This window comes from Acinonyx jubatus, chromosome B4, assembly GCF_027475565.1.
Source record: "Acinonyx jubatus isolate Ajub_Pintada_27869175 chromosome B4, VMU_Ajub_asm_v1.0, whole genome shotgun sequence".
In the NCBI taxonomy this organism is placed as follows: domain Eukaryota; kingdom Metazoa; phylum Chordata; class Mammalia; order Carnivora; family Felidae; genus Acinonyx; species Acinonyx jubatus.
In genome coordinates this window covers 133355669-133372113 of record NC_069387.1, presented here as the reverse complement: position 1 = coordinate 133372113, position 16445 = coordinate 133355669, and the positions used below count along the sequence as shown (strand labels likewise).

The 16445-nt window shown below is 51.7% G+C and overlaps 1 protein-coding gene across 2 annotated transcripts in view; it reads left to right on the top strand.

The window, feature by feature from the left end:
* The window catches only part of PACSIN2 (protein kinase C and casein kinase substrate in neurons 2), a 132040-nt gene that overhangs the window by 48119 nt on the left and 67476 nt on the right, over positions 1–16445 (top strand). The window contains exon 1 of one of the 2 annotated variants that reach the window (XM_053226885.1): positions 825–1007. The exons of the other annotated variant lie outside the window; for it this stretch is intronic. The gene's annotated coding sequence lies outside the window, so the exon portion shown is untranslated. Of the gene's footprint in view, positions 1–824; positions 1008–16445 lie in introns of those variants that run through there. 2 annotated transcript variants of the gene reach the window in all.

Below are 16445 nucleotides of genomic sequence, written 5' to 3'. Positions count from 1 at the left end.
CACAATATATACATACAAGTGCACATATTACACGTTTGCATACCAGTGAGTTTTCACAAACGGAGCACACAAACAGCTCAGGAAACAGAGCCCTGCTCAGAAGTGCTCGTGGCAACCCTTTCCTGCTTAGTCCCTTCCCGTTCTGCCCTGGCTTCAAGCAGCGTAGAATGTTTGTGTCGGCTCTTTACTTTAACTCAGGGGAACTATGCAGTATGTATTCTCATCGGCACGTATATTTAAAAATGAGTTAGGACCCCTTCCCCTTCCCCTAAAGTTACATTATTCTTTTTCCTTCACTTTTAATTCTTTGTAACGCTCCGGGAGGAAGGGTGTTTTCTGCGTTTAGTTTTTATTCTGGCGACTCCCACTCGCGCATTTGAGGGCCTCCGGAGGCCGCCTGTGCTGCTGAGAGGCCGGGGTCTCCAGCTGTTGAGCCGCTTGCGCCTCGCTGTATGGAGTCCCAAAGAGAAGTTGAGTTTTACGTGTAGGGACCATGTAAGATTATCCCCTGCAAGTAAGTCCCTGTCCCATGATCTCCCGTGACTCCTGGCCCCTTAGCTCCAGAGCAGGTCTCTGCTCCTACCTGGAAGGATCCCAACTGCAACAGATTCTAAGGCTGTCGTGTGCAGTGTCAGTCAGTCGATGGACAGGTTGATTTGGGGAGGGTCCTATATGCCTTTTGTCCTCAGATCTCCTCTGCCTGACTTTCTCTCGAGTACTGAGATTTCTGTTGGGCCGCTTTCTGAAAAGAAAGCGCTTCCGTGAGGGTCCCAGCGGGCCCGGAGTGGAGGTCTGCCGACCTGGTGCCTGGAGGGTGCCTGCAGCGTGGAGGCCCGACCTTATCTCACTGCCAGGAGTCGGCGGCCAACAGGAAATGATGAAATGCGCTGGGAGAATTCGGCGGGGAGCTGGAGGTCAGACACACCAGCAGGGCCGGGAGGAGGCAGGTACGGAGGGAGGCTGAGCTGCAGAGGGAGGCAGTCGAAGCTGGCGTTTGACAGAAAAACGTGAGTGTGCCATCTGAGGTGTGTATTTTCTTGAGGGGAGACCTTTGTAAGAGCAGAGTTGTCATTGATTTTTTTTTCCCCCCTGGGTGCTTGGGTTTAACAGAAATCTCACCTTTTAAACACACCTCGTCTTAGAGCTTCTCGATGGAAACGTTCACCCGGTTCAATAGGAACCGAACTAGCGTGGAGTGTTCTTTCCAAGATGCTTTGCGAAAATGTCGGAGTAAATGTTTGATTTCTTGCTTGGTGAATAGATTTTTGGCCGAGACAAATGAAAGGTCGGGCTTTATCATCTTGACTCTGGTTTTAGAGCACACATGCATGCTTCATTCCCAAATAGATGGAATGAGTGGGAAACTTGGGCCTGGCTTAGACCAGCTTACACACTCCCAGCTGTATTTTTTTTCTTACCGGGTAGCAAATGAGTTCCTTGAGTTAACTGCTGACAGGGGTTGGTTCCTTCTCCTGCCGTCGGGCACATTCTGTCTTTGCATGCTGCCCTTTCTTTTCTTCGCAGCCAAATCTAACCTGCAGACAGGAAAATGGGACTTGTGAGAAGAGGCGACCAAATTCGCTTCTCCGGACACTAATTGTTTCACGGCTGCCTGCCCCAGACTCCCACAATTAGCCTGTGGCTCGCTCCAAGGGCCCCCCGCCCTCCTCCTCGGTCAGTTCTTTCTTTTTCCTCCCCGCAGCCGGACCCTGTGCGCTCGGCCCCTTCTGACTGCTGTCACTAGCCCCTGTGTTTTTATTTTTAGTGGATAGCGGAGGGCAAAAAGCTCCATTGTTTCCATAACCGAGCAGCCTCGTGTGCGTATTGCGTTGTTTCCTATCTTGGAAGTCGTGCTCTGGAATTAAAAAATTGTGGCTTCCTCCTTATTGTGTATGCAGGACTCAAAGTGCTTCTGGTTAGAAGGGCTTTTAAGCTCCTGGCGCTTGAGTGATCGATTGCAAAGTGAATATACTTTTTGGATTACCTGTCGCCGTGAACATTAGAAAGGCAGCGTCCGGGTCCTTTCTGTTCTCCAGAAAGTGCCCTGCTGGCTCAGCCTGTGCCACACAGAGAAGCATATTTTCCTGTTAGGCCGTCACCTTGTACGATTTGCATGTTTCAGACACTTTCAGGGTTATGCTTTCCTGTTTTTTGTTTTTTTGTTTTAATATTTTTATTTATTTTTGAGACAGAGAGAGAGCATGGGCGGGGGAGGAGCAGAGAGAGAGGGAGGCACAGAGTCAGAAGCAGGCTCCAGGCTCCGAGCTGTCAGCACAGAACCCGATGTGGGGCTCGAACCCACAAATTGCAAGATCATGACCTGAGCTGGAGTCGGACGCTTAACCGACTGAGCCACCCAGGCGCCCCAATGTGCTTTCCTGTTTTTAGAAATCTCCCAAATATATACTATTTTCCTCAGACCTTAATGAGGTCCACAGGTTTTGCCCTTCCTGTTGTAATTCTGGGTAGCTCCTCAAACTCTTTTCCTTCTTCACACTAAGATATCTTACTGAATTCTAGATGAACTTTAAATGCTGTGTTTATGGAAAGTAACAGAGAGGTGTCATAACTTCAGACTGAAACATGTCTTGCAGGTCTGAGATTGATGCCCGTAATAAAAATAAGCCTCCCCTCCCCTCCCCACCCTTTTTATACATCATTAGTCCTCTGTTTCGTCCCGCCACATAATTCTGCTATTCATTTGGTGGCATAAAGAGATGGGAACATGATATTTAGGGTTGCAGTGGCTCTTGCGGGCAGTATAGTCAGGCCCTTCTTTTTTTTTTTTTTTTAAAGCCAAGGAATGAAGCCAGAGGCAATGCGACACGCCTTGTTGACTTGGCCAAGGTCACACAGCTTGTTGTTGGTAGCTTGTGGGCCACTGGCCTCTCTTCTCCCTGCTTTCTCCACACATTATCTCACGATTAATAGGACTTGGTCAAGAATGGCTTTTCTCTTCTGATGAGGCCGTTTTCATTTGTCTCATTTTCAAGTATTCAGCTTTTTTGCAGCAATTTCCCAAAGCCAGCACCACCTGGTACAGGTCTACAGTGAATTACCTGAAGCCCAAAGTGAGCTGACATTTCTGTCTCTGAGAGAGATTTCTTCTTAAAACTAGAGTTCTCTATGGTATAAAGTTCTTGCTTCGCCCCTAAACCAGGCCTGTTATAAGTGTTATAAGTATACCTCATTATATGATCACCTGCTAGCTGAGAAATCCAAACTTCTAAAAGTTTATTTATTTATTTTGAGAGAGGGAGGGAGGGAGGGAGGGGAGGGAGGGAGGGGCAGGGAGAGGGAGAGAGAATCCCAAGCAGGCTCCCCGCTGTCAGCGCGAGCCTGATGCAGGGCTCGAACTCAGGAACTGTGAGATCATGACCTGAGCTGAAACCAAGAGTCAGACGCCTCCAACGACTGAGCCACCCAGGTGCCCCCAGAGATCCAAACTTAATAAGTTCACAAGAATACAAGAAACAGACAAAAGTACTTGGTTCTTTGAAAGGGGATTCTTGAGGATGTGGGGGAAAAAAACCAAAAAACAAACCTCAAGCCTGGGGACATCTTGGTCCCTCTGAGGGAGTTACCGATGGCGCTAAGTCTGGACAGCCTAGGTTTTGGAATGTGGCAAACTTTAAAACAAAAGGTTATCATGTTAAAAAAAAAAAGGGTAACGATTTAATATATAACAGTGGAATTCACTCACAGCTTTCCAGAATCAATTAAAACAGTCTCTCCTAAAAATGGAATTTGAATCCTGAAATTCAGGTATGCGAATTAGATGCAAATAGAGACCTACCGAGAGCAGTAGGTAACTAACTGTTCTTAGACCCTGATATGCTCCCACTGTCCAGAGCCACCTCCAATCCCTTGTAGAGGCTCACAGAATAGTACTTATCTGTATTTTTTGAAGTATTTAAGAGTATATGCCTTCAAGAATTTCTGAAACAAATATGCTACAGGGAAATAGGCGTTTTCTTCTTTTTTTCTTTTTTATTAAAAATTTTTTTAAAAACGTTTATGTATTTTTAGAGAGAGAGAGAGAGAGAGAGCAGGGGAGGAGCAGAGAGACAAGGAGACAGAATCCCAAGCAGGCTCCACACCAGCAGCATGGAGCCTGACGTGGGGCTCGAACCCACGAACCTTGAGATCGTGATCTGAGCCGAAATCAAGAGTCAGACGCTTCACCCCCTGAGCCCCCCAGGTGCCCCCAGAAACAGGCATTTTCATGAATACTCGTATTTGGAATTGTGGTCAGTAACTTTATGCGTATTTTAATTTATAAACCCTAAGTGTGAGTAGGACACGTGAGCAATGTTTTTACGTGGACGTTCGGCGCTGTGTTTCCCTCCTGTTCTGGCAGGCGCTTTTGTCATTATCCTTGAGAAGCTGCTGCTTTCAGTGGCAGAGCCAGGTGACCTCACCCAGGGGTTAAAGAAAGGGTGAGCAGGGAGTGGCTTGGTTCGCTTCTCCCATAATTGAGTTCCCTTGGCTCCCCAGTTAGCATTTTACCTTTACTGTCATATTTTCGGTACATTGGTTTCCTTTTCTTCATATGTAATTGGCCTTCTTAATATATATGTGTGTATATTCGTAACTGTGTATGTAAATACGTGTATCTGTAAATATATAATTTACATACCATTGCCCTACTCAGTAGGTAACTGGCATTCCTCCTTGCTCCTGGCTTCCGCTCACATTAGTGTGGACTCTGGTATATGTGAGAATTTAAAGATGTGAAACAGGTATGGTGCTGGCTTTGCTGCAGACCGAGGAGGGGTTGAGGATGGCCCCTGGGGCTGCTTTTGGCCCAGAAGCCTCTGAGACTTTGTGCTGCCGGCATGGGCCTTCCTCACTTCCGTCTCTGTCCGGGGCTTCTCTCCAGGAAAGCTCTGAGTGGTCACCTTGGAAAACCTTTTTCCAGTATCCCAGCTAGATCATAGGTCCTAGAGCCAGGTAAAGAGGAGAGAGAGAGAGAGAGAGAGAGAGAGAGAGAGAGAGAGAGAGTGTGTGTGACACAGTATGAGGGGAAATAATCATGGAAAACACGGACTGTGGATTTGAATGAATAAACGAGTTGCAATGGTCCCCTTTCCACGGGAGTTGCCTTTGAAGGCAGTATAGTCCTGTGTCACCAGGCTGGTCTAAGTGCATTTGCATCTTGCATTCTGCCTGGGCACCAGGTGACAGACTGGGTGCTTATTTAATGTCTCCTCTAGCCCTGGGAATCTGGCCTCAGTTTTTTTCTCATTAGACTCTGTCATCAGTGAATCAAAAGAAGTGACTCTGTATGTGGACTCGTGAAGCATATCGTTCTATTTTTGGTTAACTTAAAGAGTCTCACGGAAAGTATCCTGAATATGAAATGTGTGCCAATGGCACACATATTATGGCCGTCATAATAGTAGGGGACTAAAATTTTCTTTTTTTTTTTTTTACCCCCCCATGAAGCCAGTGCAATGAATTTCCTACTCAGTCTTGTTTCCCACCAGGACTGTTCCACAGTGGAGTCCTTAAGGGGGATCAGGGGAGAATGATTTTGCCTATTTGACAAGATGTTGTTGGTGTAGTTAATGGGCTAATAAAACGTTGACCTTCCCAACTTGGAATTCTGTCTTTGTGTTCAGTACCGGTAGGGCTAGTACAGCGAGATAAATGAGGCACAGGGCAGCTCGGGGACGACAAAGTGACCTCTTTATGGTTCTTTTCACTATGAACTGACACACAAAGAAAACATAGCACAGGGCACAGTGGTCCGATGACCTAGTATCTGTTGAGCTGGAAAGCGGAAGTGTTCTGGTAACTCAGCGCCTGTGAGCCTGTTCCGTGCAGGCTCACTTAGGTCTGGCCTGCACTGTGCAGGGAGTGTGTCATATGCAGCAAGGTCCCGAGGCCGTGCAGAGAAGCAGCGGGGCCACTTGCGGGGGAGAAGTCTTTGCACGGTCGATGTTGAACTCCAAGCCTTACATTTCCTCCCGGGAGCAGCCAGTAGACCGCCGAGGCCGAAGAATGCGAGGCCGGGATGGTGGCTGCTGTCCCGGCGAGGCTCACGTAGACCGTGGTCACCCTGGCACCTGACTGCTTTCAGTGATGGCCGTGCGGCCACCTGAGCGAGCTCCGTGCTTATTTCCAACTGTCCATCAGGGGACCACCTGGGGAGACAGGTCACCAGGCTGCTGGGTGGCTGCTCCAGGTGATTGGCTCGTTTGTGCCCGCGTGCGTTCATACGTTCAGTTCACCCACTTGGCAGAGCCTCTCGTCCCGAGTGTGCCTCCCGTCTTGTGCTAGGGCCCTGGGGTGCATGATGGTAGAGACTGAGTTCTTGCCCCTGAAGAGCTCGCAGTCCGTTGGGCTAGAGACTTCCAAATGCCAGGGTGATGAATCTCCTTATAGACCTGGAGGGGCCTTATTCTACTGTGCGGGGTGGGGAGGTTGGGGAAAACTTCACAGTTTGTTGGTGGGTTTCAGAGAGAGGGGCCTGTCAGGCACACAAGGGAGCTGGAGGAAACAGTGTGTGTGGAGGCAGGGACGTCAGAAGGTGTCTGCCACACTTGGGGTGTGACTCGGCTGGCCTGTGGCACACGTGTGGATGCCCTGCAGGCGCCTCTGACTTATCAGGCCCAAACCAGTTATTTTCATCCGAAACCAGTTCTTTCTTCTGAACCTTCTGTTTTCCTTTGCGGCATTACTTTCTACCTTGCCTCCAAAATTAGGAATTTTTAATCCCCATTACCCTCCCTGCCCCGCCCCCCCCCTTCCTGGGATAATCGTTCGCGAAGTCCTCTGTTCTTCCAGACCGTCCTCAGTCCTGCTCTCCTAACTGTTTCTCTTGCTTCCTCTGTAACCTGTAGAGCTGCACTGCGCTAAGCACACGTGGCTGTTTATACGAAAATGAATGAAGAGTCGCTGTGATGAAGGGGACAGTTCCTCAGGTGTACTAGCTGCAGCTCACGAGTGCGGTGGCTGGTGGCTGGTGGCTTGGGCGGCTCGGCTCTCAGAGGCTCCGTGGTCTGGGCTCCACTCTCCGTCGGAGGGAACTTTTCCTTCCCGGACCTTGACCAGGTCCCTCCCCGCCGCCTTCCAGAGGAGCCCAGATCCCTAGTGTGGCCTCCAAGGGGCCCAGCCTCTGGCACCGGTTTTGCCTCCTGGTATCTTCCCTCTTCTCCTCCCCCATCGCCCCTTTGATCCTACCCCTTTGAAGGTACCGTTTTACCTTCGAGTCTGCACCCTCTGCCTGCAGAACGTCATTCCCCGCCTGAGCGTTCCTCTGCAGCCCGCAGACCTAGCGCCTGCTCGCTCGCTCGCTCGCTCCCTCCCTCCCTGCCTTTCGTCTTCTGTTTGTGCTCCGGACAACTGGCGGTCACACGAGAGAGTACCCACGGTGCTTACCCTGCGGTTTGTCTCTCTCTCTGGCAGCCACCGTGGTAGGCTTTGGGGACAGATAGACTTAATTGCAAAACCAACCCTTTACTTGCCAGGTGGCCTTGGGCAGGAGATTTTAGCTTCCCTGAGTCTCATTTCTTCGTCGGTAAAGTAAGTGGTTCCTCCCTCGTGGTAGATGAAAGCGAATGCTTCGAGCCCCCGGCCCTGCGCTTAGCTAGCTCGTCCGTGGCGGCTGAGAGCCCTTGCTCTGGATGTCCTTCCGGTGCCCTTCAGCCCTGCTAAAACCACAGCATCTACGAATAGTGATGCTTTGTTTCTTCTTTTCTCATTTTACTGAGTTTCCTTATTGCACTGGCCAGTGCCTCCAGCATAGTTCGATTAGACGCGGTGATAAGAAGCAGCCTTTTCTTGTTCCCTGTGCTTTCTGTTTGCTACAGTTCTGGTGAGGTGTTTTGTTTTGTTTTGGTCTTTTGTTTCGATTGAGTTCCATCATGCCCTCCACCTCCATTTTCTCTCTCAGTTTAGAAATTAAATTCTCTGGGGCCTCCTGGGTGGCTCAGTTGGTTCAGCGTCCAACTTTGGCTCAGGTCATGATCTCATGGTTCATGAGTTTGAGCCCCGCATCCGGCTCTGTGCTTACGGCTCGCACCCTGGAGCCTGCTTTGGAGTCTGTGTCTCCCTCTCTCTCTGCCCCTCCCCTGCTTGTGTGTGCGTGTGTGCGTTCTCTCTCTCTCTCTCTCTCTCTCTCTTTCTCCCTCTCTCTCTCTCTGTCAAAAATAAATAAGTAAACTTAAAAAAATGTTGTCTCCTTCTGGAACTTTCTTAGATGTTAAGTTAGGCTTCACTGTTTTTTCCAAGTCTTTAATCTTTGTTTTATATTTTCTTTCTTTGTCTCTCTTTATTACCTCAGAAGGAAAGGTGACGTATCTACTTCTCTTCCTTCCCTTCCCTTCCCTTTCCCCTTCCTCTTTTCTTTTTTCTTTTCTTTTCTTTTCTTTTCTTTTCTTTTCTTTTCTTTTCTTTTCTTTTCTTTTCTTTTCTTTTCTTTTCTTTCTTTTCTTTTTTAATGTTCATTTTGTGGGGGGAGAGGGAGACACAGAATCGAAGCAGGCTCCAGGCTCTGAGCAGTCGGCACCGAGTCCAATGTGGGGCTCGAACTCACGGACCGCGAGATCATGACCTGAGCCGAAGTCAGACGCTTAACCCACTGAGCCACCCAGGCGCCCCCTCCTTATATTTCTTCTTCAGATTTGCCTTTTTCGTGTCTTTGGATTCCTTTATTATATTTTGGAGTATAATAAAGTGATGCAGTTCTATTTTATTCAGCTTTTCAGTTTTTTCAGTGGGAAACTCATTAAGATATCTGGTTTGCCTTGCTGCTGAAAACAGAAGCCTGTCCTGTCATACTCTGTGTTTGTGCCAGAGCCTAGCACATTCCTTGACTCGTTCATTCCAGACGTGTTTATTTTTGCTCCTGTTGTGCATTAGTGCTAAGGATGCAGGGGTGAAGTAGACACAGTTCTCGTTCTTCAGGAACTTGCGTTCTTGTGGCTGGAGAGAGACAGTATATAAATACTTAATTTGGTCTGCGAGCCTGAGTGTTATTTAAAAAATAAAGCCGAGTTTAGGGGCTGATGTGTCAGAGGAATGGGGACGGGTTAGGCTTTTTAAAAGAAGGTGATATGTGAGCAGATGTGTGATGATTTGAGGCAGCAAAACCTGTAGAGCCTGGAGGAGGGGTGTTCCTGGCAGAGGAAGCAGGTGTGAAGGTAGGCCTAAGCCTGGTGCATTTGGAGGCCCACAGGAAGGTCATTGTAGCTGGAGGAGCCAGGCAGGGGTCGGGGTTGGAAGGAACTGACGCCGGAGCTGGAAGCCCGGACCAGTTTGCAGGGGACCTTGTAGGTCAGGGAGGGGAGTGTAGATCGGTGATTAGCATTTTCCGGCACGCTAAAAGACACGGCCGGCAGCTCTTGGCAAGTTGTAAGTTCGCTGGCTTGACCCAGGCTAGCCAAAGCAGAGATGGTGTGAGGTGACCACACCGTGGCCCTGAAACAGAGAGATGTGGGGTGTGAGGGCAGGAGAGGCATCGGGGTGGCATGGAGGCATTTGTCTTAAGGAAGCAGCTTGCGTAGGTGATGGGGCGCTTTACTGAAGGAGGAAGACTGGGTAAGAGCCTGTCCGAGGGGGCAGGAGCCAGGGCTAAGTTTTGGGCGGTGTGTCAGAGAGGCCCGTGGGGTGCCGAGGAGTTGGTGCTGAGCCAGTGTTTGGGGCTGTGCTGGAGTGGAGCTCAGGGGAGAGGTCTGTGCTGGGCAAGTGAAGTCAGGAAGCATCAGAGGGGCCGGGGCTTCAAGTCACAGAAGAGGAAAGGCAGTGTGGGCACTTGTGCTGAGCGAGTGTGAGTGACACCGGGCCAATTATCGGTGACTTGAAGATAAGGGACATGGACTCCTTTACCAGAAATCTTGCGTTTCATGATTACGGAAGTTACAGAAGGTGCCTCGGTGCTGCCTTATTTTCCTTTTGAATTTTCAAAAGAGACCCAACCAATATTCTTAGGGCAGAAAAATTAAGAAATACAGATATACAAAAAACAAAAACAAAAACAAAACCCACCTCCCAAACTCACACGTTCCACCGTCTGGAGGGGTGTGAATAAATGTTAGCATTCATTCAACTATTTGCTCAAGTGTCTCCTTCTCAGGAAAACCTTCGCCGACCGCCATGCTGTCTACAGTAGATCCCAACACTCTGTCCCCTCCCCCCAACACCGCCTGCCACTGCGTTACCTCCTGGTCTGTCTGGAAGCGCTCTGGCCCCTGCAACGTCAGCGGGGACTGTCTCACCCCTTCACCCCCGTGCCCCATGTGCTTTGCCTCCCCTGTGCCTGGAGCTTCGTCAGCCTTCAGTACTCTTTGTTGAATGAAGCATTTCACATTTTGGTACATAACCTTCTGGACTGTTTTTCTGGGTAATCACCTACTCTTAAACATGTGTGTGTATGTACATATGTTTATATACATATATATTTTTTCAATGTTCATTTGTTTACCTTTGAGAGAGACAGTGTGAATGGGGGAGGGGCAGAGAGAGAGGGAGACATAGAATCTGAAGCAGGCTCCACCACACGAGCGCAAAAACCCAACGTGGGGCTCGAACTCACAGACCGCGAGATCACGACCCGAGCCGAAGTCGGATGCACAACTGACTGAGCCACCCAGGTGCCCCTTAAACCCCTATTTTTAAATAAGCTAAAGTCATCAGCAATGTAGATGGCAGGTGCCACGGCACAGCCACCTGTGCCCTGGTGGGCGTTGGGTGCCCTCGCCAGTCTGTGTCCAGCCTCAGAGCCCATGCCTCGGTTGGAGTACCACATCCTCACTCTCACCTGGCCGCAGGCCTCCCCCTTCCTCTTCCAAATTGCTCTCCCGTCCACCCCTCCCCCGTCCTCTGGCCTCCGTCTTCTCTCCTCTCTGTCCCCGAATCAGGTGTGACCTTGTCTTCTCTTTCCGGCTGCACTATGAGCTCCTGGACTGCAGGGCTGGTCTGATTACGGACTCGCTTTGCTCCCTTCTCCCAGCCCCCAGCAAGGTTTGTTGGCACTCAGATAGTCCGTGCTTTAAGAACAATAAAAAAAAAAATTAAAAATTAAAAAATAAGTAAAAGAAAGTCCACGTTTTTAGAATATTGGGATGAATGTACATAAAATTATAAAAAATATCCTTGTTTTGATTTATAATCTTACTGAGTTTATCAGAATAAATTACATATTTTATGGAAAACGTTTAAAAAGTTGGCTATTTCTTGAGCCAGCCAAACCAACAAATGCTCTTTATTCAGGATAGGCTCTTCCTGCCTGCCTGCCTGCCTGCCTGCCTGCCTGTGTGTGTGTGTGTGTGTGTGTGTGTGTGTGTGTATGAGAGAGAGAGGAAGAGAGAGAGAGAGAGAGAGAGAGAGAGAGAGTGTGTGTGTGTGCACATATGAGCATATGAGCATAGATGTGTGCCTGGTAGTATAACTGAAGTTAAGGTAGTAAAGCATTTTCTTTAGGGCTTCTCAGATAATATTATATATGGTAATTAGGTATTTTGTCATAAATGGGAAGGTCATTAATTCTTCTCTGTAATCTGGTAACTGGAAATGTTTATTTGGCAGGTAGCATCGGGAAAAAAAATATAGAAGAGGCTTAATATTACAGCTTTTTGTTTTGTGTTCCTGGAGTTTTCTGTAGCATAACTAAGGAACGAGCACATGAGTCCTGCTTTACGCGAGTGACATCTGCCATGCGGGCCAGAGAGCCCAGGAGGAGCTGGACCAGGGACAGGCAGGTAGAGTGAACACTTACTGAGTGCCTCGTAAATGCGGCACTCACATGTGAAGTGTCATTTAAGTGTCTCATAACTTCCCCATCAAGTAGGTTGGCCATGTTTGTCCCCACTTTACGTGTACAGAGAATGAGGTTTAGGAGCTAAAAGTTGCACCTGTCACAGCTAGTTCAAGCCCTGCTCTTTCTCCCTGTCTGGTGGAGACTTTAGCTCTTTGTTTTGTGTTTGCTTGTAGCTCATTAGTTTCAGATTGCTGCTGGATAGGTTCCCTCTTCATTTTCCCAAACCACTGGAGAGTCCTTCGTATCATGTGAACTTTTTAAAAAATAAACTCACTGTCACGTTAGAACTCAGTTGTCAGCGTGTCATAGCAGCTCCAAGCTGGCCCTGTACCTTCTCTGTAACAGGCTGCTTTTTTTTTTTTTTAATTTTTTTTTTAATGTTTATATTGAGAGACAGAGACAGAGCATGAGCAGGAGGAGCAGAGAGACAGAGGGAGACACAGAATCCAAAGCAGGCTCCAGGCTCCAAGCTGCCAGCACAGAGCCCGACGCGGGGCTCGAACCCACGAACTGTGAGATCGTGACCTGAGCCGAAGTCGGCCACTCAACCGACTGAGCCACCCAGGCGCCCCAGGAACAGACTGCTTTGACTCCGGCTGGTGCATCTGAATGAAATGGAAGACTGTCTTGAGAAAGTGACACCATAGCCAAGTGCATAATACTTAAAAACCAACTCCTTTTGTGGTTTGCATGACTTTGTTTTTTTTGTTTTGTTTTGTTTTTTAACTTCAAAGGCACATATTCACAGCACTGCTTGAGGAGTATTGTAGCAGCTTATTTCCTGACGGCTGTGACTGTGACGGGCTGTCACAGTGCTGTCTAGTTGGTGGTTTCCCGCCGACTCTCTTACCAGGACGGGCTCCTTTTTGTTGCCAGGAGAGGAGCCACACAGAGCAACACAAGTCAGTCTTCTTGCAGCGTAAGGAGTGACTCGTGCCGCCAGGCTGGATGGTGTGCCCCCCCACCCCGGCACCCTGCCACTCTTCGGCAGTTCCCTCTCCCTTCCTAAAGTCACAGCCGCTTCCCAGGGCTTGGCCATCAGGGCCTGCCTGTGTGACCCTGGGCTGAAGTTTATCCCCTTCTCTTTGCCACCCAGGAGCCTCCATCCGGAATGCCCTTCCCTACTTCTCTAGCCGGTGAATTCCCCCTGGAACGTCAGCCCTGCGCACTCTGTGTGGACCCTCCTGTGTCCCCACAGCGCCGTGTGCAGAATTCTGTCCTAGTGTTTGGCCCTGTGGTGGAGGCAAGGCATCTCCCAAGCCCGTGAGGAGGAGGATGCCTCCGTGATTGCGCCTGGCGTCATTGACCGAGGCTGGCCCGTAGTCACCCTCACTCTGGTAGCTGGCTGTCATCGAAGAGCACCCCTCCACCCCCCACCCCCCGCTGGCACTGTGCCGGGTCTCAGACAGAGGCCATTTGATCCTCACAAACTCCAAGGAGATTGGATTCCATGTTACGAGAAACAGCATCCATCACAGACCTCTTAAGTATTTTGCCCGAGGTGACTGGGCCACGAAGAGGTCACGCTGGCTTGAAGAATCCTAGATGCACGTTTCAGGAACCTTCTAGATTTATGCTTCCAGGGGTGCCATGTGCTTCTCTCTCGCTGTCCTTAGTTTCCAGGTGGGTGACTTTCGCCCTTCAGCTGGGGCCGCAGCCCCTGTAGGGGACAGGTGCTGCACTCGGGCTGACTTGGAGGGAGGGAAGACCGAGTGCCCCCGCTCTGTGCGGGAAAGGAGGCAGCGGGGAGCGGCCCACAGAGGCCCTTTGTGCCACAGGAAGTCCTCCTTCTGGAAGGGGCTGCCTCAAAGTGGAAGGGTTGAAAGCCGCCGAAGTGCTTGACCTGAGGCCACTCTGACTCATGCGTGTTGTTAATAATGCCCTTTGTTGGATCTTGGGAACCTGCTTTACAGACCTCGGAGGCCTCGTAACCGCTCTCAGCGGCTTGCGTGGCTCTTCCTCGCTCTCCCTATCTTGTCCGTCCTTGTTCAATGCTCCCATTTTCTTGCCTGAACAAAGGACAAGACCCATTCTATGTTTTTTCCTTCTGCTTTTGCCAGAAGACTCTTTCTGGCGTTCATCTGGGCCTACGTGTCTTTTCCTTTCTGGGGGTCACGTGTGTCTCTTGAGTTGGAAAACTTGCAGCTCAAGGAAGAAGAGAGACGGAGTTTTCGGGAAGTGTTGGATGTAGCTGGAGGGCCGGCTGCGGCGGCCCCGGGGGAGAGGGGCCGCACTCTCAGGGTCTCGGGGGGTGAAGGCGAGATGAAGGGGCCTGAATCGACAGCCCCGTTTTCTGGAACTTCGTCGCGTGCTGTCTCTCGCGTCTTTGGCCATCTGTCGCTCGTTGGGTCCTGCGGCTCGGGTGTGAGGACGCCCCGAAGAGAACGGGGAGGCGGCGGTGGCGATGAGCTGACGTGTCCTCACATGCTCTCCGGCCCTGACCGCCAGCGGGACGTGCGAGGAGCCGCAGACTGGCTGGAGCGTGTGCGTGCGCGTGCGCGTGTAGAACACGGCTTGTGCGAGGGCATTTCGAGATTCTGTTGGAATAACGCCGCTTCAGTCCCCGGCACGCGGTTTCTCATGTTGCGGCGTAGCTCGGGCTCTTTGCTGGGTGCACACGGTGGCAGATCAATGAGTGCTTGTTCTTCAGTGCCTTGAAGTGAGTCTTTGTTGAACGTGACTGCCTGGGCGGCGGGTCTAGAAAGCTTCCATTCGTGAGGCAGAAGCCACATCTGCTGAATGTGTTTAACCGTGGGTGATAGGGACTTTGTGGAGATTTTGGTGACCACAGGTCATAACCCCTTTCCACATTCAGAGCGGTAGCAAATCGGACCCGTGGAGACCCTTGCCGTCTGGCCCACCTCCACCCCACACTGTGGAGAAGGGAGAAGGTGGTGTCCGGAGGGCATGAGTGGGCCGGGTCCACAAATGACTCTAGCCCCTTCCCCAGTCAGGTGATGCCACCTGAGGTCGGTGACTTGGTGGCTCAGCCTGTGTTTGCGTGTGGGATGGGGCCTGCTGCAGACTTTCTTTTTTTTTTTTTTTAATTTTTTTTTCAACGTTTTTAATTTATTTTTGGGACAGAGAGAGACAGAGCATGAACGGGGGAGGGGCAGAGAGAGAGGGAGACACAGAATCGGAAACAGGCTCCAGGCTCCGAGCCATCAGCCCAGAGCCTGACGCGGGGCTCGAACTCACGGACCGCGAGATCGTGACCTGGCGGAAGTCGGATGCCCAACCGACTGCGCCACCCAGGCGCAGTCTGTGAGTGTGAGGGGCCGCGTGTAGAATGGCCCGGTGGGGGGGGGGGGGGCCACACAGCGTGCTTTTCCCGTCACCAAGTCAGGAGCCAGGAGGGACCTGTGACGCGTCCCCCGCCCTGACACGTCCTGGGGCTTTATTATCTTTCTCCCTTCTTCACCCTCAGGCTGCCGCGGACTTGGGGCACTTGTGGTTTTGGAGGCCCCACCCTGGATTATATTAGATAGTCGCTCGATGCGCCCTCAGTTCACACATTTAGGCTCACACTACAGGTTGTCCGCTGTGGCTGAATGAGCACAGCGTGACTGGAACGCGGTGGAATGGTGAGCTGGGGAGGGGCGGCGGTTGGGGCCGGGAGACCCCGCTGGCCACCTGACGAGTCTTGGAGGGATTCCAGGCGGAAGCTAACCTCGTCTTCCAGAAGACATGTCCGGCACCGCGGCAGCCTCACGGAGGATGAGAGGAGGGGGGACCAGACCCGTTGTCGTTAGCGATCTAGGCGGAAGAGGGTGGTGGCCTTACCGGAGGTGGCCATTGTCGGGGGGATGGTGAAGGAGGAGGGTTCAGGAGATGCCGAGGGCCTGGTGTTGTCAGGTCTTGGGCGCCGAGTATGTGCGGTGGGGTCAGGAGGGGCTCGGGTGTGGGAAGAAAAGGACTTTCTGGCTTGAGCGGCTGTGTGCAGCGGTGGCACCATTTCCCGATGCGGGAAACCCGAGGACCGGAGTGGTCTCGGGGAAGGCAGGAGGTGATTTGTAGGGACCGGGTGGCGACCCTGCGGAGGCGTCCGGAAGGCGGTTGGACGTGTGCGTCTGTCTGGACTTTTGGGCCGGAGCTGCAGATCGGGGGCCGTGAGGGGAAAAGGATGGCTCGACGGGTGGGAACAGAAGAGCTTGCTCAGGTAGAGCGTGTCGCTAGAGAGCAGCGCGTCGGAACCCTGGGGAGCCCCGGCCAGCATGCGGGGCCCGGGCGGAAGAGAGGGAGAGAGGCAGGAGGCGCGGCGCGGTGGACGCTGGGGCGTGACTGGGGGGCGGGAGCACGCGGTGTGGGGGGCGGGGAGGGGGCGGTGAGAAGGCCCGAAGCCGCCCTGGGTTGGACTTGACGCCAGGGAGCCTGGGGAGTATCCGCCTCTGACACCGGGATGGTCTCGCCTCCTGGTCTGACCAGTTCTGTCAGAGACGGGAGAGGAAGCTGCGGGTGGACATTGGACCGGGCAGGGTGAGGACCGGAGAGCGGGCAGCTCTGGGAGGAAGGCGGGCTGCGAGGGCTGGGTGGGCGGAGTGAGGTTCCGCGTCCCGGGGGGGCGGAGGCGGGGTGGGGGGGGGGGGCTTCCACAGGGGTGTGTGTGGCGAGGCCAGCCTGTGGGCGCTGACGCCTCCGGGCGGCACAAGGAGCGGAGGGGCTCCTGACTGCCCGCTTGCCC